Source organism: Leptopilina heterotoma, unplaced genomic scaffold (assembly GCF_015476425.1).
Source record: "Leptopilina heterotoma isolate Lh14 unplaced genomic scaffold, ASM1547642v1 Lhet_305, whole genome shotgun sequence".
Lineage (NCBI taxonomy): Eukaryota > Metazoa > Arthropoda > Insecta > Hymenoptera > Figitidae > Leptopilina > Leptopilina heterotoma.
The window spans coordinates 1,147,866-1,166,896 of record NW_025111009.1 but is presented as its reverse complement, the minus strand read 5'-3'; the positions used below and the strand labels follow the sequence as shown (position 1 = coordinate 1,166,896).

Genomic DNA, 19,031 nt, shown 5'->3' with positions numbered 1-19,031 from the left:
CGCGGCTGTATATAAAAGTTCTCGCACAAGATCGTCCCGGCGCAAAATGGGTGCAATTTCGATACAGAAGATTTTTCATATTCTTTTTTTGATACTGATATCTAATAATCGTCCAGAATCCTTGCCAGGACTGTACAAAACGCTGTTATTTTGTGTAAATCGGAATATCGTTTCCGCGTCACGTCTATGCTATTCGCTTCGGTTCACCGCGAAATAAATAAGCACGTATCCTTTATCGCACCCCAGACTATATCCTCTTCGGTATATACCTTTTACTCTTATTTATCGATTGTACTTGATAGATCTCAGGCACTGAAACAAGTGCATTTAATTAAGCGCATAGATCATAGCTACTTCCATACATATTTCAAACTTCTAATCTATTGATACAAAATTGGAATTTTGAAAAGCCCATTAGCTTTTCGGGTAATACCAGCATCAACTGCAGTTGCTAATATTGAAGAAAGAGAAGAAATAGAAGAAGAAAAAGAAGAAATGAAAGGAGAAAAATGGATAACAATTTAGAATCTATATAATGTTATAACCATAATCTCAATTCTCCAATTGAGCATCCAACGATTAATGTTGTTGAGGACAACAACAACAACTGATCACTGGTAGTAATGTGCAGGATAATGTATGCAGTGCTTGTATATATCAGGGCATGTTTCCTGGTAGTTTGGGAAACAATACCAACGAAACATCAATAACAATCTAATCACCCGGGTATATATAGGACCAATCCGCTTGGTCCTGCGCAATTTCAACCTAAGCGTTTGCAACAAATCACACCTCGCGATTCGGAAATCCCAGCCAACATTTAAACTCGGCTGGATTATGGTTTTAGAGACCCCGACTACGTGTATAACCAGCGATTGCTACTGAAACTATTTGGCACACGGCAAAGGAAGTCGATAAAATCCGAATAGAATTAGCTTTTTACTTATAAGAAACCTTGTTTCTTGCTAAATTACACAACTTGTTTTTTGATACATAAAAAGGAACCAGAAGTTTAAGAATCTAACATATTTGCGTATACAAACTAAGGCGATACAATAGTTAAAATGTCCGTCTGTTGTATGATATAATGTCTTATCCAAATAAGTAGAAAAAGTTATTTTCAGTTTCGACTTACTCCCTAAATTAAAATCAGCTAAAAATCATAGTTTTAATTGACAATCAGTGACTTTTTGCTTCTGAATCAGTTAAAAATAATTGATTATCAGTGAAAGAATGACTGATTTCCAGTAAAATAAAACTGCAAAATTAGTTAAACTAGACTAATTGAATCAGTTAAAAAATCTACTGAAACATCAATTATTTTTAACTAAATGATGTGGATAATTATATTACAATATAACCTCTACACTGCAAAAACAAGTGTCTCATTTTGAGACGTTTTGTCCCCATATTTGAAACACATAAGATGTTTTAGTCCACATATTTGAAACAGATATGTGTCTCATTTTAAGACGTTTCAAAGTGTCTTACACATTTATCAATGCATTTTGGGCCACGAAATGTGTTTCAAGTATCCGTCTCACACTAAGAAGACGTTTTACGTGTCTTATACGCATTGAGTTATATATATTTAATGTCTTAAAATGAGACACGAGATGAAATTAAATGTCTCAATATAAAACAGATTTTGTATCTCAATGGTTTAAACACTTAAAGCAACTCATTTTAAGACACAAAAGAGATACCAGTTTTTGCAGTGTATTATCCAAACTGTAAATCAATGTTTCCATCCAAACTTCCATTATCCGATCTTTTTGGTCATGTTCAACCCAAAATATTTTTTACATTATTATCGGTATAAAAATCTCAAAAAATAAGGATATTTTATTTACTGATTTTTAATGTAAATACCAAAAACAAAAACAGATATAAATGCCATTCAATAATGCAAAGCTTTAAAAAAATCATTTATCCATAAATACGAAAAAATTTGCAATTTCTATTATATCTGAACTATCGGTTATCAGATGGCAAAATTAGTTTGGGTAATCAAGGTTCATGTAGATAGATTTATACCCAATATTTATTACAATAAAAATGATTCCTATTCTCAAAAAAACACCTTTTTTCCAAAGTACAATAAATCATCATCGATGTATGCAAATTTTATAACCCAAAAATCGAAAGAAAAAATGTGTTTTATTATATAAAAAGCATTATTTTTAATTATAGTATCCTCTATTATTCCTTAAAATCTGTAGTGTCTATATGTATATATGTATAACAATAATCCGTTTAAACGCAGGGGTCTATATAATTTCGCCATGTTCATAAATCCACTTTGGTGTGTAACAGTAGAGAGGCAAAAAGGAGGGAGAAAAAGAAATAATTCTTCCTGAATTGGTTTTGTCAGCGAATATAAACGAAATAACGATGAAATATAAACCAGACAAAAGGTCCAAGTATTGTCTCTCTTAGTGAGAGAGATGAATAATAACTATTCTGTTGAAAAATATTTATAATGTTAGACGATAAAAATTTTCATCAACTGACGAATCTCAACATCTATAGAAATATCAAGAATCAAGTAGAGAGAGAGTAATAACATCAAAGTTTTAATTTGACATTATAAATAAATCTAACTTGGGATAAATCAACTGATTTCAAAAACCAATTGTTTACATATGCGAGTGCAAATATTAGTTATAGAATTGATATAAATGCCACAGTAACTATGTGCTGGGATTTTCAGATAAATTCCAGACAAAAAAATTGCTATTCTGGCACTGTCATATTTACTAAATTTTTACTATTTGTTCAAAAAATTATGATCTCGAATTTAATTAATTATGTGAACTACAAAAGTCGAAATTTACAAATTTGTCTAAGTCCGATGGCTATTAGTATAGCTATATACTGCTGGCGGTTTCGCAACAGCGCAAGGTCCAGGGATCGAGTCATCGCAAATACGAATTTTCTTAATTGCAATTTTCAAACGTAAATTGTCGTGTTTTTGAAGATGCCATAAAGAATTAAACGATAAGAAGATTTTAATTATTTCCAGTTGGTCATATTTCAAGACCGACTGATTATGTGTAATTCCCGTGCAGAAAATGCCCCACTTTGCCCTATTTAAAACAGGGTTCTGGTCGGGGCCTCGACAGTTTTCCCTATTAAAATTTTTTTTTTTAATAAAGTTTTTAGAATTCCTTTTTGTTGCAGAAGCTATTAACAATGAAAGGCAATCATTATTTTAGTTATTTAATAATTTTTTTATTTTAGGGGTTTGACTAGAATTCCTAGCCAGAACCCCAGGTAGGGTGTTCATTAGATTTTAGATAGGGTACTGATCAGGGCCTCGACAGTTTTCCTTAAAAATAAAATAAATAAAGTGTAAAAAATTAAATCTCTAAAATTACTTTTAATAAAAAATAATGAACAATTGAAGAATACAATTAAAGGGAGTAATTATACTATCGTTTTAATAATTTTTTTATTTTGTGGGTTTGACCAGAATTTCTTGCCAAAACCCCAAGTGAGGTGTTCACTAGATATTAAATAGGGCTCTGATCAGGGCCTCGACAGTTTTCCTCGTTTGAATAAAGTGTAAATGAATTAAGTTTTTTAAATTAGTTCCCATAATAAAATTATAAACAATTGAAGAAATTAATTAAACGGAGTAATTATACTACATTTTTAACAATTTTTTTATCTAATGGGTTTGACTAGAAATTCTGGCCAAAACCCTAAGTGGGGTGTTCACTAGATATTAAATATGGCTCTGATCAGGGCCTCGACAGTTTTCCTCGTTTTAAAAGCATGTAAATAAATTTAATTTTTTAAAATTAACTTTTTTAAAACAGTTATTTAAGTTAAAAAAGCGTGTTCTTTTAAAACACTTTATAAAATAATTATGGTAATATATTTAAAAAACAAAAATACATATAATTTTTTTTTCTTTAAGTACAATATTATAATAAAGTTTATTCATTAATAATAACAACTAAATTATAAATAACGAATAATAATAGTTATTAAATAATTAATTATTATACATTTATTTAAAAATAAAAATTATGAATTTAAAAAATAATAATAAATAAACAATTATTAATAAATTATACTTAATGAATTTTAATAATTGTTCATTTATAGGATGAATTTATCATTTGGTTTGTGTATATATATATATATATATATATATATGGGACGTTTCACGTTAAGTGTGCCACCCCGTTGGCCAAAATTGAGAGCTTCCTAAAAAATTGGTTATACCCAAAAGTTATTCATATATATAGGTACTTTCGAAAAATATGTGGCCTTTTGAAAAATCCAATATGGCGGCTCCAATATAACCTATAAATGTATCTAAATTAAAAAAAAGCGGCCTAAAAGTGCTAATAAAAAGGGATTGAATGAGGAAATCACCTATGAATTGGGGGTAAAATTAGCACAAGGATACATACTTTGTATTCTATAAGCAAAAACGTTAATTTGATATCGAATTTCCGAAAATAAATATGGCGGATCCAATATGGCGGACAGAAAAATTTTAAAATGCATCGGATTTGCTTGAAAGTTGTTACTCAGGGGTTTTTGGGGTCGCTGATGCCGAATCTGATGTTTATTTTCAGAAATTCAAAATGGCGGATCCAATATGGCGGACAAAAATTTTTTTAATTCATCAGATTTGATTGAAAGTTGTTTCTCAGGGGTTTTTGGGGTCGCTGATGCCGAATCTGATGTTTATTTTCAGAAATTCAAAATGGCGGATCCAATATGGCGGACAAAAATTTTTTTAATTCATCAGATTTGATTGAAAGTTGTTTCTCGGGGGTTTTTGGGGTCGCTGATGCCGAATCTGATGTTAATTTTCAGAAATTTAAAATAGCGGATCCAATTTGGCGGACAAAAATTTTTTTAATTTATCAGATTTGGTTCAAAGTTGTTACTCGGGGGTTTATGGGGTCGCTGATACTGAATCTGATGCTGATTTTCAGAAATTCAAAATAGCGGATCCTATATGGCGGACAAAAATTGTATTAATTCAGAAGATTCGGTTGAAAGTTGTTACTAGGGGATTTTTAGGGTCGCTGATAAAGTGTCTAATATTGGTGTTTAGAATTTAAAAATAGTGCATACTATATGGAGGACAAAAATATTAATAGTCTACCGTATTCGGTTTAAACTTGTGTCTTCAGTGTTTTCAGGTAGAATTGTAGTATTAAAATAAAATCCTAATACTCCACAGTATTTATGGGTACTGTCGCACCAGAAAATCGCATCACTTGTAATTTTTTATTTGGAAGAACGTAGAATGCATGGCAGCTTTGGATTTTTTTAACATCAGGTGCTGCGGAAAATCTTCTTGTAAGATGTTTTTGCATTTTTTTGTGTTTTTGTTTGTCGTAATAAAATATTTTAATATCTTCCAAAGACTGAAATTCCAAGAATATTTTTTCCAAAGACCAATATTGGTCATAATATTGTCTTTAAACTTTCTCTCCATATTTCTATTTGTCTCCTTTATACATTTTTTGAATCTTTAATGTTTTTTAAAATTTTGGTACTTTACATATGAGTAGTAAGTTTTAAAAATCTGATAAATCAATATTTTGTCATTTCAAGAAATTTAAACAAATGAAAATTATCACATATCCATTAAAAATAACTGCAATGTAGAAAAATTATAATCAATTATTCATTTTTGAATATTTTTTCTATATTTACAACTTTCTGTTTGTAATGAAAGTATATTGTAAGAAGGGATTTTAAAGATTTTGGTATTTTTTCCAAATAAAAAAATTAAAATTAAAAATCGTCAAGGTTAGGTAATAATAAATTTTAATATTATGAATATGTTTATCTCAATTTTTAAAAAAATTTTACTCCTCATATATTGGAAATTATATTGGAACTTTGGTATTTTGGAACTTTTGTCTTTTTGTTCATTTTTATTTTGGACCTTCTGTATTTTGAAACTTTCGGATTGAAACATTTGTCTTGAAACTTTTTACTTGAAACTTTTGTTCTACAATCGTTTAAAGAATTGAAAAGATTACAGTAACAACAATTCAATACATTATTTATCCGTAGTAATCAATAATAGTGATTTATCTTAATGACTTCACACTTTTTTCCAATATAAAAAAGACGAATGACTTGGTGTGTATTATACTTAGAGTACATATATTGACAATAGTTATACATGAACAATAAGATGAACAATAATGAACAATAAGAAGTGTAAAAATAAATTTTTTTCCTCAACTATTAAAAATCATAGTAAAATTCAGCTTTTAATTCAATTTAATTATTTAATTATTTAATTATTAATTAAATATTAATATTAATAAATTATTATTATTATAATTAATATTAATAAATTAATTCAATTAATTAAATTATTTTGCCTAATATTTGGTTTAATGAATATCATTAGACTATGTTTTAACCTGAGTCAATTTCAATATTTTTTGAGATGTTTTAAATTTCTATACTCATTTTATAAAAAAATCTTGAAAATTATTTAAATAATGTATTAAAAAATAAAAGAAACAAATAAATAAATTTTTATTCACAATAATTATTATGTATTATTATTATTTATATCTTGACGTTAAGTTTGTGTTTCTAATGCAGTTTAAATTTCGCGCGTCATTTGTTTAATTTACGCTGTTGTCCGCTAGATGTCGATCATGATTGTATTCATTTCTATCTCGCAACTAACATTGAATCTCCATACATTAAATAGACGTGCTTTCGTGGCTATTCTTTTTTACGTGGTTAACCATTGACGCTTATTTAGTGTATATACCTTCGTAATTTTTTCCACATTGTAAGTTTGTTTCGAATTTCAGTTTTTTCTAATTTTCAGAGGATTAAAATTTTTTTTTTTTTTTTTAAACACTGAATATTTGCTTCAGACATATTTGAATCAGTCCTTTTCAAGACGAATAAATTTTAAGCAAATACAAATGAGCATTTGAATTTCGAATTTAGAGTTTCAAATTTCAGTTTTTTCTAATTTTCAGAGGATTACAATTTTTTTTTTTTTTTTAAACACTGAATATTTATTTCAGACATATTTAAATCAGTCCTTTTCAAGACGAATAAATTTTAAGCAAATACAAATGAGCATTTGAATTTCGAATTTCGAATTTCAGTTTTTTCTAATTTTCAGAGGATTAAAAAATTTTTTTTTTTTTAAACACTGAATATTCACTTCAGACATATTTGAATCAGTTCTTTTCAAGACGAATAAATTTTAAGCAAATAAAAATGAGCATTTGATTTATATTTTTGTTGCTCAATTGTTTTGCTAATTTATTCGTATTTAATTCCAATAAAATATTGCAGCAGTCGTGTATCAAAGAAATATTAAAATGAGTTCTTTGAAATCCAAAGTTCGGTCAGATAGATGTGCAAATCCTTTCCAAGAGGATGGGCACATTGGTAAAGACTTACGAAAAATTTCAAAACTCATGTTAAAAGAATTTTCTAATTTACATGAGAATTCGAAAATTTGTAAAATGTGTAGAACAAGGTTTTCACAAAATTGCGATTCGACACTCTCGACTGAAAACTTGAACGACGTGGTGAGTTCTGACAATGATTATTCAGATGTGGACGATAATGACTCTCCGAAGAAAAAATGTTACTCTAGACAGGATGAATTGGAAGAAATGTTAAATGATCTTAAAGATAAATATTCTAGTCTAGATGTAAATGATCCGCAACGTATTATGATACTCACGATAGCTCCAAAGTGCTGGAGTGCTCGTAGAATAGCTAATGAATTTGGCTCGTCCAGAAGAATGGCAAAAAAAGCTAAAAATCTCAGAAAATTAGAGGGTATTTTAGCTATGCCAGCTTTAAAAACTAGAAAATGTTTACCAGATGCAACGAAAAAGAAAGTTAATGAATTTTATTTGAATGACATTAATAGTAGGATCATGCCTCATAAAAAGGAGTTTGTAAATGTCACTATTGATGGACGTAAAGAGAAAATTCAAAAACGATTGTTGCTTTGCGATATAACGAGCCTACATAAACAGTTTAAAGATGAAAATCCAGAGCATCCAATTGGACTTACGAAATTCGCAGAACTGCGACCAATAAATTGTATAATTGCAGGAGCGAATGGTACACATAATGTATGTGTTTGCACTACCCATCAAAACTTCAAAATGATGTTTGATGCGGCAAATATTTCACGACTTACAAATGATCGTGAGACTAAACTATCGGATTACAAAGACTGCTTTCAATTGATCATTTGTAAAGTGCCAACAGATGCTTGTTATTTAAGAGAATGCGATCAATGTCCAAGTATCGATGTATTTTCTGATTATTTAACGGAAATACTTACAGAAAGAGCGTACTTCAGAAATTATTTTCAGTACATGGCAAAGTACCGACAGGTGCACTTTAAAAAAAGAATGCCTCTCTACCCAAGAGTTTATTTTAGAAATGTGCAATCGTTTAGAAATTTTACTCCCTCATCATTTCATTTCAAAAAATCAATCGAAATACGTCTCAGATCGAAAAAACAATTTACAACCAGACGAAGTTCTAGTTCAATTCGACTTTTCTGAAAACTATGCTTACGTTGCACAAGATGCAGCGCAAGCATTTCATTACAACAATGATCAATGCACTGTCCATCCGGTTGTCTTTTATTATGTTAATAATAAAAATGAAATTGTACACCAGAGTCTTATCTTACTATCAGATAGCACATCTCATGATACGGCTGCTGTGCGAGTAATGCAGGAACTTTTAATTCCTGAAATAAAAAAAGTTCGTCCTAATGTAAAGAAAATTATATACTCTACCGACGGCGCAAAACAACATTACAAAAATAAATTCCAAATGATAAATCTAGTTTATCATAAAGAAGATTTTGGAATTGAAGCAGAATGGCATTATCATGCAACATCACATGGCAAAGGAGCATGCGATGGATTAGGTGCTATTCTAAAAAGAGAAGCTACGCGTGCAAGTCTGCAGGCTAAACCGACCGAAGCTATCTTAAATTCAACAGATCTTTTTAAGTGGGCCAAAGCAAAATTTAAAGATATTAAAATATTTTATTACGACAAACAAAAACACAAAAAAATGCAAAAACATCTTACAAGAAGATTTTCCGCAGCACCTGATGTTAAAAAAATCCAAAGCTGCCATGCATTCTACGTTCTTCCAAATAAAAAATTACAAGTGATGCAAAAAAATCTTACAAGAAGATTTTCCGCAGCACCTGATGTTAAAAAAATCCAAAGCTGCCATGCATTCTACGTTCTTCCAAATAAAAAATTACAAGTGATGCGATTTTCTGGTGCGACAGTACCCATAAATACTGTGGAGTATTAGGATTTTATTTTAATACTACAATTCTACCTGAAAACACTGAAGACACAAGTTTAAACCGAATACGGTAGACTATTAATATTTTTGTCCTCCATATAGTATGCACTATTTTTAAATTCTAAACACCAATATTAGACACTTTATCAGCGACCCTAAAAATCCCCTAGTAACAACTTTCAACCGAATCTTCTGAATTAATACAATTTTTGTCCGCCATATAGGATCCGCTATTTTGAATTTCTGAAAATCAGCATCAGATTCAGTATCAGCGACCCCATAAACCCCCGAGTAACAACTTTGAACCAAATCTGATAAATTAAAAAAATTTTTGTCCGCCAAATTGGATCCGCTATTTTAAATTTCTGAAAATTAACATCAGATTCGGCATCAGCGACCCCAAAAACCCCCGAGAAACAACTTTCAATCAAATCTGATGAATTAAAAAAATTTTTGTCCGCCATATTGGATCCGCCATTTTGAATTTCTGAAAATAAACATCAGATTCGGCATCAGCGACCCCAAAAACCCCCGAGAAACAACTTTCAATCAAATCTGATGAATTAAAAAAATTTTTGTCCGCCATATTGGATCCGCCATTTTGAATTTCTGAAAATAAACATCAGATTCGGCATCAGCGACCCCAAAAACCCCTGAGTAACAACTTTCAAGCAAATCCGATGCATTTTAAAATTTTTCTGTCCGCCATATTGGATCCGCCATATTTATTTTCGGAAATTCGATATCAAATTAACGTTTTTGCTTATAGAATACAAAGTATGTATCCTTGTGCTAATTTTACCCCCAATTCATAGGTGATTTCCTCATTCAATCCCTTTTTATTAGCACTTTTAGGCCGCTTTTTTTTAATTTAGATACATTTATAGGTTATATTGGAGCCGCCATATTGGATTTTTCAAAAGGCCACATATTTTTCGAAAGTACCTATATATATGAATAACTTTTGGGTATAACCAATTTTTTAGGAAGCTCTCAATTTTGGCCAACGGGGTGGCACACTTAACGTGAAACGTCCCATATATATATATATATATATATATATATATATATATATATATATATATATATATATATATATATATATATATATATATATATATATGTATATATATATATATATACAGTCAACTCTATGAATAGTGCCGCAAAATTGCACAGCGTTTACGACTTTTCTTGGAACTGTAGTACCCCCACTGTTTGTATATTTCTCTCTTAGGGGAAACTCGAAATTCAGAAGCCGTGCTAGAGTCGCTAAAGTGGGGATAGAGCTCGAGCGTGAAAGAGGAGAAGTGGCACTATTGATAGCGGCACTATTCGTAGAGTTGACTGTATATTATTTTAATAATAATAATTATTTTATATTATATTAGCTTAAAGTGAGAAAATGATTCGGAGAGATTGTTAAATTTGACACCTTCAATATTTAATAACTATTTTTTAAACATAGTTAATAAATTTGAATAAAATATTTATTAAATGAATATTAATTATTACTTATACATTTGAAAACAAAAATTATAACCTTTATTAATATTATAAAATTAAGGAGGCAGAAAGGAGCGACAACCTCCAAAAGAAAAATGAATTAATCATAAAACCAAAAATTATATTTTTCAAAAATTTTTAAGTTTTTCTATTCTTGAAATTATATTATTTTTATCATTTTCACTTTTAAATTAGTCAAAATGACTATAATACCTCATTATGTTATGTATAAATATGTTGTATACACGGAGAGACCGAGATTACTAATTTTTGTATAAAATCACACTAGAATTTACTATTTTCACATTGCAACCACCGGAAATAAGGGGACTTTTTGTATTTTTTACTATTTTCTACACTAAGTCACTAATCCCGACAAATGTTCACCAAATTAGCAAAGTTTCTTACTATTTCGTCCAATAGTTCCAAATAACTGTAGTAAACTCAGAAGCATTGTGTACGTAAAATTACTACAGTCGTTTGTAAATGCAGAAAGAAAGAGTGAAAGAAAAAATACGGATTTTTGTCGCCGGTTTCCCGTCAATTCTTGACTAATGGAGACAAACTGGAAGGATTTTTACATACACAGACACACACACACTTATATATTTGAAGACACACACATGTTTATTTCACTTATATATATAGACGCGGTTAATTAATACACTAATACACAACTGCACGCACGACAACGAATTTCACTGAAAGTATACATCTTTGTTTCCTTATATATTGAATGATGAAAATTTACAGCACTTACGAGAAAGCAATTTACTTTTAACAACTTACTATAAGACATAGTTCTTGGGACAGGAATAAATGCAAAGTTTATTAATTTATAATGGTCAATTTCTGAGATACCGAACGACCTACGTTTCACTTTATATTTAATTATTGTAGATAATATCCAAATTTATTTTACATACGCGAAACATAGTCACTGTCAATGATCGGATGGCGTCGGCTCATTTACGGAGATTGACGAAGTTAGCAACCAATAGAAATGCAGGCGCCATATGACTGCACTCGCTAGCCACACTTGCTCACCAAAAATTACTACAGTGGATCGTAGGTTTTAGTGGAAAATGTTTTCATTTGTCAGATTTTGTCTAATTAAATTAGAGAAAACTATAATCAATTTTTGCTACATTTACAACTCTTACACAAAATATTAAAACTTGCTATTTCAATGTAGCAAATTTATCTATTTCTTTTGTAAATTTATCTAATTCTGTAGCACATTATGCTAAAAGTCCCCTTATTTCCGGTCATTGCAACCATTTTTAGTAATTTTTACGAATGTGGGTCTCTCCGTGTATATATAATGAATATGTTCATTATGTTTCTAATATAATAATATTTTTAATTACAGTAATTTTATTGTAATTTATTTTGAATAAAATTAGCCTCACAAAATAGGGCAATTTTAAGAAAAACTGACGAGGCCCTGACCAGTTTTTCCCTAAGTAGGGCACTGGTCAGTTTCTCTACCCAGATTCACACCAGAGATCGGGAAAACTGTCCAGTACCCTATCAGGCCCACATTTTAATTTCTGCACGGGTTATTCAAAAAATTCTAGGAAAATTTATATTTGAAATAAACTCTATATTTTCTTAAAAACTTAATTTTTAGATTATAATTGGTATGACTGTAAAAAAATCTTATTTTAAACCCAATTTCGAATAAAACAATTAACATTAGTCCAAATTGTGGGCCTAATTTCAAATTAGAAAAGTATATTAAAGACCTAAAGTTGCCTTACTTTTATTTAAATAATGAGTTGAATTTAAGAAAAAACGTATTTAAGTTGTAAGTGCTTTAAGATTTAGCTTTTAGTCAAGGTTTTCACAAAAATTTGTTTTTATTCTTTCCTGACTTTTCCCTGATTTTAGATAAAAATTTGATTTTTTTTCTTAGCCCTAAAGAATATTCTGATTCACTTTAAAAATAATTAGAAACACAAGCAACTGTTTCTAATGCATTTAATTGTGTATATATTTTTAATTATATAATTATTAGAAATATCAATAATTTTTCTAAAATAAACATTTAATTTCTTTAATTTATTTAATAATTCATTAATTTTGATTCAAATTTCACAAATTGAAATCTTCCAATCTTTAAAAACGTGTCAATGAACCTCTGAAAATTAAAGTTGAAAAAATCCGTATTTGCGAAGAATCGAACCTTGGACCTTTCTGTTACAAAGTAATACAGTCACTGAGCCATCTCACTCGCTAAAATTTAAAAATTTCGACTTTCGGAATTTACACGATTTTGAGTTTCAAAATTCTAAATCTTAATATTTACTATTTAATTAATTAATAATTTATTAATACAGGTACTGTTCAATTATTTTTCTACCAGAATTAAGATTGTCAAAAATTTAAAATTCCAAATCTTCTAAAATTCAATTATTTATAAAAATTACAAACGCAACTCTTCCAAAATTAAAGATTGCTGAACACCAAAGTTCAGAATTTATTTTTATTAATTCTAGCAATTTAATGCGTGTTCCAGGTAGAGTTGAACCTGCCGGGATGCAACTCTATTTAAAATTTTTTTTTTGCACTCAAAAATGTCAAATAAGAAGGATTTTTACTTAATTTCCGAACATTGTAAAAATATTACAAAATTAAATTATAAAAAAATGTTTTAAGAATTGTTTACTGCAATAAAATTTATAAAAACGACTTGCATTCCGACAAGTTTCACTGTGCAGTAAATTTTTGGTTTAAAGAAATAATTTTATCGTTAAGATAAAATTTTTGATTGAACCAAAAATATTGTCTTTATTTAACTAGAAATTAGAATACGTTTATTTGTTTCATTTAATCAAAATTCAGTTGTTTAAAATAAATTTTAGATGATTCACCAAAAATTCAGTTATTTCAAATAAATTTTAGTTGATTCAATCAAAATTAAGTTGTTTCAAACAAATTTTAGATGATCCAACAAAAATTCAGTTGTTGCAAATAAATTTCAGTTGATTCAACCAAAACTTAGTGGCTTCAAATAATCTTTTCCATGAGACATCAACCAATGCTATATTACTTTCTATCGGAATGACAAATTTCCACACAAACATGTTGAAATATTCCTAATATCAAAACAATAAACATAAGTAAAAAAATTGTTATTCCTTTTTTTTATAAAAGCACAAAAACCCTACAGGTCGTTATTTAAATTGGAATATGGGAATTCGCGATTATATACATATACATTCGGATGGTACGTGAACCGGCTGCAGATTAATTGTAACTGCATCGCGGCTACCGATTTGCCTAATTAATTCGGTTACTAATGGCTACCGTGGAACCTAGCACGGATCGAACGTGGCTAGCTTATCTCTATAGTTACATCCGTCCGGCTGCATGTAGTTGGTTATATAGATATAAATATATATATATGTATGTATATAGATGAATCCAAGTACCACGCTCTGCAGCGAAATTGAAGCAAAATTTAATTTCCTTCCGGAGTCTCGCGCAGAAATTCGATATAGCATATATATAGTCCACGGCTTTGAAAATGTGTCTGAATTTCGTATAATTATTCAGAAACTAAAACGAATTAAATTTAAAATTTGATAACGACACTGTTGCAACAACCAAATTACCATTTATGATTAATAAAACTTGTATATATAGGTATATATGCGAAAAAACAATTTCGTTATCAAACGAAATACTTTTCAATGCTCGCGGCTCACATCTCTTTTTCTATATGGGAATTTAATAATATTAAAATATAATATCAATGTTTAATAAAATAATCAGTGTAATCAAAATTAAAATTCACTTTTAACAAAGCGAAACTTATCAGTTATGGTCTTTAAAATAATTAAAAATAATATCATTATGATGTCTGTAAAGGTCTGCTGAATGATAAAATTAAATTATGCAATTTTTTAAATTGGACAAATTATAAAATTTTTTTCTACTTTTTAAGCCCCTTTACCAAATGTAATAATACCAGTTAATACTAAAATATTGAAAATAATACTGAATGTAATCCTATATCATTTAACCTTCTTGACACGCTTAATTTTTGCCACGTCGTTGACACACTGGGTCAATTTGACCCTAAATTTATCATCATGTCAGTTGCTAACAGCCCAGTCAATCTTTTGAAATAAAATTAATAATTATACTTTAAACTATTATTAATATGATTGCCTTCTCTCTAAATTAAAATCAGTGAAATTTCACTTTAAAAAAAGTTGGGATTTAGAGACTAAAGCACTTCAATAATTTTAACTGAAATTCAGTCGTATGTCACTAAAAACCAGTGAAATTATTACTGATTCAAACAGTTAAATCTATTTTATCTACAGTCGGTAAAACAGATTTGACTGTGTGACTCAGTAATAATTTTACTGAATTTCAGTTAAAATTCTACGGAAGTGCTTCAGTCTCTAAATTCCAACTTTTTTGAGAGTGAAATTTCACTGATTCAAATTTACAGAGTTATATTAAGTTTAAGAATATTTTATTAAACTGATTTAAAAATTAATTTATGAACTGGTGATTAACAGAAATTTACAGAATAAGCTACACTCTCGACATAAAAATTTAAAAATAGAAATTTAAACTTCATTTTTAACAGAATGAAAGGAAACATTCTTTTTAGATAAAAGAAGTATTTCGTAATCAATAATGAAAATTGAATTTAAAAATTTTTTATTTATTAAATTTGAATTGAATTAATTTTTAATCCGGGTCAAAATGACCCAGTCCAAAAAGGATTGTAGGACACTTTTCTCAAAACAAGTTTCCCAACGATTTCTTTTCCCAAAAAAACCAAGGATAAAATAACTCGCGCGGGTGTTGATGAAGGGAGTTAGTAAATTAACACTCTTTTGGAGTTGATTTTTAACTCGAAAAATTCAACTCCTGAGTCCGTTAACTCCCTAAATTTTTTACAGTGTAAGACAATTTTTATTTGTTTGGGAAAAGATTTTGGGAAAGTCATATTTCTTGGGAAAAAAGATTTTTGGGAAAAGAAATCGTTGGAAAACTTGTTTTGGGAAAAGTGTCCCCCTACCCCAAAAAGATAGTATTTTGAAAAAAGTGCGGACAGTAACTCAAAAATCATTTTTTGTTTATTTTTGATATGGGAGTGGTTTCCAATATATTTTTGTCCACTTAACACAATCCTGGATCTCAAAATTGACTGACACTTCTGAATTTTGAGGAAAGTGGGGGTAAAGATCCAAAAAAACGTTTTTTTACGAAGGATTGAAAGATATTTTTTTTCTTGGTAACCTGACGTGCTAAAAACTTCCAAGAGGTCTTAAATTATTTGAAACGTACACTTAAAAACCTCAATGCTCAATACCAAAAAATAGTATTTTGAAAAAAGTGGGGGTAAAGACTCCAAAAACATTTTTTGGTTATTTTTGATATAGGAGTGGTTTTCAATGTATTTTTGTCAACTGAACACAATCCCGGATCCCAAAATTGACTAACACGTCTGAATTTTAAAAAAAGTAGAAGTAATGACCAAAAAATTTTTTTTTTTAGCTTTAATAAAATTTTTCTGCTATTGACTTTAAATAAACAAAAAATTGCGTATATTTTATTATTGCTATATTATTATTACTCTTTTAATTCTTAAATTTTTCTTTCAAATTTGAGTAATTTCAATTTAAAGCTAGTTTGAAGTCATTAATTTAAATTTAGGTATAAGAGAACATATTGATAAAAACCACTGACAGAAAATAACATTTTTAGGGATTCAGGATCCATTTTTTTATGGTAAAATATTTTTTTATTACTTCACATATGAGGCATTTCAAGTGAAATGTCCTAAGTTGAAATTTCAACTTCTTGAAAAAAATTGAAACTCGAGGAATTTGTTGTTCTATCAAGTAGAAATGTGACCCAATAAATATTTTTCATTTTTTCGAAAAATTGGAGGGGGTAAAGGGGGGTCAATTTGACCAATTTTGCCAACATCGGCTACTTTGTGAATTTTTTCTGAACATACTTGTAATGGGAAAAATTTTTTAGAATATGTTTCTGAAAGGTTTTTTTGTCCTCTTTCCAATGGTGTATTTCAATTGTAATTTTCCATTAAAGCTTTGTGTAGAAATAGCATCAACTTCGACATCACCTTAATTAAAATTCTCTAAAATATTTAGGTTAAAAAGAAAAAAAAATCTATTTTTGTGATCTTTACCCCCACTTTTTCAAAAATCCTAACGAGACCCTATAAGCAATTTCAGGACCCTGGATCATGTTCATCAGCAGACAAAAATACATTAGAAACCACTCTGATATCAAAAATAAAAAAAATCATGCAGACCTGTATTATAGAAAGGAATGTTTTCAAACTCTTTATTGCTCTATATATATTGAAAATAGAAGTATATAAAAAAAGATGAGAATATAAATATATTGGCTGTATCGTCGAACGCGGTGATAATGGATTTTACAGTGAGAGGCGAAATAAAGCAAAATCGAAGCTGACCGCAACATTCGCACAATTGCTTAGCGAATGAAACTGTGTTCAGCCGTGAGAGGGCAAAAGAGAGGTGGTCCTTTCGATCAAGATCGCTGTTATGTACATGAAGTGGAGAAGGTTGTTGGATTAAAAAAATAAAAATAAAAGGAACGCGCACCTCTCATGATGTTCCAACGAGAGACCGTGAAGAGAAACGGTATCCGATCAAAAGCGGTTTCTTTGAGAATGAGGCATCTTTTACCAAAGACCGGTAGTCATAACAAAAGATCGTATATATACTGGTAAAGTCAGAGCCCTACAGCACCTGTCCTGTCGATATACAATATACATCACGCAGCGTTCGATAATTTACCCTGCTTTACTTTCGAGAGGTAGTGAAAGCATTCGATATAATTATATTTATATGGGAGTTGCAAGAAAAGATTCTTTCAAAGTTTCATAAAAGGATTAATTGAATTCGCTAGTATATATTTTTAGTGACATTGCGCCATTGAAAATCCCCACACTTGTTCTTTTTCGTTTATTGTCAGTATGAAATTAAATTCAATCTTTTTCTATTATATTTTATGGATTGTAAGAAATTTTATTAATTCCATTGTGCAAAAGAAATTACATAAGAAAATTAAACATTTTTTGCGCAAATTAAACTAAATGATATAACGTGGCGCCACCTACAAGGTTTATTGTTGCTAGTTTTTAAAAATAGTGTATTGTACGGAGATTATTTTAAATTCAAATTTTTTGTGCTCTAAATTTTTTGACTTAAATAGTTTAAAATATCCCCACTTGAAAGAATTCTATTTTAAGAGAAGAAACTATAATACCTGTGGGTCAATTATATAATTTTATTTCTTCTTTAACTTTCATTTTCACTTTTACTTTAAGTACATGAATATTCCCAAAATCATATTTAACATAATAGTCATTTGACACAAAACCGCATCTAACATAAATTTCATTTAACATAATTAACATTTGATATAAAATTCATTTGACATACATTTCATTATAGACATTAGTTTCGTTTATCATAAAATTCATTTGACGTAAAATGTGTTTTACATAATTGTCATTTGACGTTAAGTTTGTTTAACATAAATGTCATTTGACATAAAACTTATTGAACATAATTTCATTTATCATTAAAAACCATTGACATAAATTTCATTTATTTGTCGTAAAATTCATCTAACATAACTGATATTTCACATAAAGTTTATTTAACATAAATTCATTTAACGTAATTCTCACTTGACAAAAATTTCGTTTATTATAAAAATCACTTGACATAAATTTAATTTGACTTCAAATTCATTTGACATAAAAGTATCGGCCCGAATTTTTAAATTAATCAATCAGATGTTATGAAGAAAACTAAGATTGGACAATTATTAAATTCGCGCCTTTATTCTTATGTCAAATAATCTTTATATCAAATGAAAGTTATGTCAATCTTATTAGGTGTCATACGAGAATTATGTTAAAGAACTTTTATGTCAAATAAAGTTTACGTTAAATTAATACCAAATTTATACCAAATTAAATGTATGTCAAATGAATATTATTTATTTATTTAGTAAATATAGGCGGGCTTACATTATTGCCCTTATATATTATGTCAAATGAAGTTTACGTTAAACTAATTTTATACCAAATTAAATTTATGCCAAATGAATTTTATGTTAAATAAAATTTAAGTCCAGTGAAACTTATCGAAAATAAGTTTTAT

General features: G+C 28.9%; 1 long non-coding RNA gene across 2 annotated transcripts in view; it reads right to left on the bottom strand.

Moving 5' to 3' along the window:
• The window catches only part of LOC122504566, a 71,592-nt gene that overhangs the window by 19,999 nt on the left and 32,562 nt on the right, over positions 1-19,031 (bottom strand). The gene's annotated exons all lie outside the window — the stretch shown is intronic.